Source organism: Magnolia sinica, chromosome 17 (assembly GCF_029962835.1).
Source record: "Magnolia sinica isolate HGM2019 chromosome 17, MsV1, whole genome shotgun sequence".
In the NCBI taxonomy this organism is placed as follows: Eukaryota; Viridiplantae; Streptophyta; class Magnoliopsida; order Magnoliales; family Magnoliaceae; genus Magnolia; species Magnolia sinica.
The window spans coordinates 52,937,679-52,942,677 of record NC_080589.1 but is presented as its reverse complement, the minus strand read 5'-3'; the positions used below and the strand labels follow the sequence as shown (position 1 = coordinate 52,942,677).

At 37.2% G+C, this 4,999-nt stretch overlaps 1 non-coding gene across 1 annotated transcript; it reads left to right on the top strand.

The window, feature by feature from the left end:
* The first annotated feature begins 4,551 nt into the window (after positions 1-4,551).
* LOC131232137 (small nucleolar RNA R71) lies at positions 4,552-4,658 on the top strand. Its single transcript, XR_009164745.1, has one exon. It is a non-coding gene; the product is annotated as a small nucleolar RNA R71 (small nucleolar RNA).
* Positions 4,659-4,999: the final 341 nt, after the last annotated feature.

Genomic DNA, 4,999 nt, shown 5'->3' with positions numbered 1-4,999 from the left:
CTTGTGAGAAATCTGCTCCATCCATTCGTTGTACCACATGATTTAAGGGGTTGAGATAAAAATTGAAGCATATCCAAATATCAAGTGGGCCCCATATTGATCATTTATGGGCTAATCTATCCGTTGGACCACTTTTACAAGGATCCAATAGCTGAAATTTGACGTGTATGGTTAATTTATGGCTCTTAAGTTAGATATAAAGTTTTGAGCTAAATGGATGGTGGGAACCCTATGATCTTGCATTTAGGACGCTTTTCAGGCCTCTTTAATGTGAATGGCTTGATTTTCTCGGATCTCTGGCATGTAAATTCTTCGATCGCGATCCCCTGGGGTTCGTCCCTTGCCTTAGTGATTCTGGAGCATTAAATCCATGCATTTAGCACCCTTTTTCAGTCTAAGCTCCTAAATTCACCTTGCAGCATAAACACGATTAAAATAGAGCATTAAACATTATCATGTACGTAAGACAAAGAAAAATTCACCAACTTCAAAGAAATGAATGACGGTTCAGTTACTTTTGGTGATGGAAGCAACTGCAGAATTATAGGCCAAGGTACTATTCAACTTTCTAATCTTCCTCCTTTTAAAAATGTTTTATATGTTGAAGGACTTAAACATAATCTTTTAAGTATATCTCAAAACTACGATGTAACGACTCAGAAAAATCCATACTAAGGCCCGAGTACCACCTCAGGCAGAAATCACAAAGGACCAAAACCTTTAGAATTAGGTGGGAATTAACTAGTGCTAAGCTAGCTTATCTATGAAATTAGCACTAATCACTTTAAATATGACCTGCAAGACCCAAACCGTGCATAATCATTACTACTATAATAGTTTATACGTTTTATACACTCATTACAGTCTTCCGCTTGCGTAAATTCAACTGTCCCTGGAGTATGATTTGCTGATTTAGCTTAATCTCATTCATATTTTATGCACTAACATGGACAACATCAAATCATCATTATCTATGTTGCATAAGTGATGCGTTGGAACTCGGGAGTTAAGTAGCTGCTCGACCCCCGATTTTCAGGGCGTATTAATCCATCAATTAGAACAATTCTAAACATTGAGTTCCATGGGTGTATAGTGAAACCTAAACTTATCACAATCAAAGACTCAATTCTTTATTTTCATGATAGCATTGATAATCACAAGAGAATTCAGGATAACCATAACTTAAACTAAAACTTACCTTACAGTTTAGCCTTTTTATTCTTCCAGCTTTTGATTTTTCCATTGATGGCTTTCACGCTATATCAATCTTTTAAAAGTAAAGCCAAGGAGGGGAATTAAACCCTCACCTATAGAGAGCAAACCCATGGTGAAGACCATTCGCACAATCCTTTCGAAGACAACTGTTTTTTAGCTAGGTATTATTTTTTATTTCTTTAAACATGATGGACAAATTCCCCAGGTTGGTTCCTTCCATGCTTAGTGCTTACCAGGTTAATAATTCAATATTAAACTGAAACCTTATGTGTAAGCTAGATGTGACATGTGAAATCATGACACAATCAATGCTTAAAACCATGGATTAATAATTCAAACTTAATTGTGAAATCTAACAAGTAACTCAATCCAAGAGTCATAAATCATCAACATTAAGTATCTTAAATTTCTAAATCAAAGATGGCCTTTAAAATCACTTCGACTTCATAAGAATTTCCATAAAAACAATTTTTAAAAAAAATTCACAATTTTTTCTCAAGACCAATAAAATACTGATTAGGTAACCTAATCTCTCATCCCCAACCTACAATCTACATTGTCCTCAATGTAAAGATATAAGCTTACAATGCACATGAGGTAATGAAAGTAAAGGAGAAGTGATGGAATGATAGTACCTGAGGAAGAAATCAAGAGGCGTTTCTAAAAGGATTGCAGCATGAGAGTAGGTCAGCACAAGAACGAAACTAACAAAAGCAAACTATTGTAAAACAACGGGAAAGTAAACTAACCTAATGGCATAAAGCTGACTAACCCAGAATGACAAAAAGCAAACTACCCTAATCCTATGCCAGCAGGGGAAAAGATACTCAATCATGGCATAAGGTTCCTCCTCCGGCCAATATCGTGATAAATTTCTCACTAGGTTTCTCAACAAAGATCATTTAAAAGCCCTTTTTGTAATACGCTTGGATGCCCTGGAGCATGAATTGCTAGAGAAACTTATGTACCTCAGCATAAGGTTTTTTTGAATCTCCTGAGGTGTCCAAAGAATATACGATTCACCTATGACAGAAAAAGTTTCAGAGTTAGTAACACATGGTAAATCAGAGACTACATATAGATGAAATTTAGAAAAATTCTCAAAAGGTGTAGTCTTAACACATTCTGAAGTTTCAGACTCCGACTCAATTTCCAGCTCCTTCTCCCTTAATGGTAGACATTTACGATCTGAGGAAGGAGAGGGTTTAGAATAAGGGTTCTCTCGATTAGTGACAACTACCGAGATATTGCCTTGCCAAGCATCCACTATGTTTTGTATCCTGGGTTTTTTTATATCCACAAAATGTATCGAGTAATCTTCTAAAGAGTCAAAACATTCAGTTGAAAGGAGTTCATTCACCACATCGAGATCTGTGATGATATGCCCAATAACTCCTTTATTTTTTTCGAGAGTAGAAATGAGCACACTCTCTTATTTTTTCTCAATGTGGGATGAAATCACCACCAAGTATGTCTCATCTTGACCTTAATAGGCATATTTCAAATCAGAGGGCAAAGGTTTTAGGTCAAGCTTCGGGGCCTTGAGGTTAGATGGTGGAAACACTATATCTACTTGGGGCAATTCTTCAAATTGTGCCTCCTCTGATTCACTTCAAGTACCGGCACAGTATCAAGCATGACACTTGTCTCCCTAATCATATCATCATCAAAATCATGGGAGTGAGCCATGCACATCTCTAGAGGGTCAGAGGATAATGTCATCAAAGTTCTATCTTCCACGAAAGAGTCAGTCATGTTAATGTCATGGAAATCGTCATCATCCTGTAACTGTTTGCCCGTATTCAAAAAGATGTTTAACTCCAATGTCATATTTCTAAAAAACACACTTATGACTCCATTCCTACAATTAATGATTGCATTTAAAGTGGCAAGGAATGGGAGACTAAGAATGACAGGAATTTTAGTGCTAATGTTACTGATGGGTTCCGTATCTAGGACGATCAAATCTACCTGGTAATAAAATCTATCAACCTGAACCAACACATCCTCAATTATCCCTCTCGGTACACGAACTGAGCGATCAGTAAGTTGTAATGTGGTTCGGGTGAGTTTTAATTCACCCAAACCTAGTTGTTCATAGACTGATTAAGGAATCAGATTTACGCTCTCTCCTCAGTGAAGAAGTACGTGCTCAATTCGGTAATTCCCAATTACACAAGCAACGGTTGGGCTACCGGGATCTTTGTATTTCTGTGGCACATCTTTCTTTAGGATAACACTCACTTTTTCATTTTAAAAGATTTTCTTTTAAATATTTTGCTATCTTTTTGTCGTACATAAGTCTTTCAGAAATTTGGATGAAGGTATTTGGTTTACGGCATCAAGTAAAGGAATATTGATCTTCACTTGTTTCAACACCTCTAGAATGTCCTAAGAGTTAGAGAGAGATTTTAGTGCAATTAACCATTGCGGGAATAGTGCAATTAACTTGCCTTGAAGCTCTGGTTCTAACTCTTGTGGAGTGTTGCTAGGTCTATTCATTTCATCCACTTCTGGGTCCTTAGAATTTTTAGCCCTTATTGAAATAGATTTGTCACTTATCTTCCCACTCCTAAGAGTGGTGATAGATTTAGCTTGCTCCATCTGATTTGAAGAGCTCGGGTCGCTAACTTCATATTACGGTTTAGGATTGGGGAGAGGTTGAGCAGGAAGCATCCCCTTTCCCCCAATTGTTAAGTGTGACTCTATCCTTTAAATAGATGACACAAGCATTCCTAATGTTGATCTGATATCTTAATTGAGTAGCTCTTGGTTTTGAATATACTTTTGAATCGGATCCTCTTGAGGTTTCCCTTGATTCAGGAATTGGTTAGGGAATCCTTGAGGGGTAGCAGTTTGTCCATTCCTTCAACTGGAGTTATATGTATTTGAGGTGGGTCCACTGAAAGGTCTTTGGTAGTTGTTCACGGTATTTGATTGCTCATTTAGAATTTCTTGAAAAGCAGGTATTGTTGGACAATTTTCAGTTGTATGTATGTTACAAGCACAAATACCGCAAATAACTTCCTTAGCCTTATCCTTCTTAAGTTCCATGGCCTCGAGTAGTTTCCTTGTGAGACTAGCCACTTTAGCATTTATATCATCTTCCTCCTTTAGAATATATATTCCTCCCATTTCCTTTGATTGAGTAGGCTTAGAAATGGTGGGTTTTGGGAGATGTACCATGATGGTGCGTTTTCAACAAGTTTGTCTAGATAGTCCCACACATCATCGACATTTTTATTCATGAATTCCCCATTACACATTGTCTCGACTAATTGGTGCATGGGAGATGCCATTCCATCATAGAAGAAGTTCATGATGCGCCACGTTTCAAAACCGTGTTGTGGGCATGAACTGACAACATCCTTGAACCACTCCCAACATTAGAAGAATGTTTCGTCTTCCTTTTGGGCGAAGTTCATGATTGACTTTTTAAGGGTATTCGTTTTGTGATATGAAATTTTTTTTCTTTATGAACTCCCTTTGCATATCATTCCATGTGTCAATAGATTTAAGATGTAGTGAATGTAACCATGTCTAAGCTTTTTCTTTCAAAGAAAAGGGAAAGAGTTTCAGCCTGACTGTGTTCTCAGATACGTTTGGAAAATATAAATGGCTATGAACTCATTAAACTCTTTCAAGTGTAAATATGAATTTTCTGACTCAAGCCCAAGAAATTTAGGAAGGAGTTGGATCACTCCTGGTTTGATATTCATATCCTGCATTCTCAGGAAAATTCATGTATGAGGGCGTGCTCACCCCCGCCGGTTGTAAATAATCT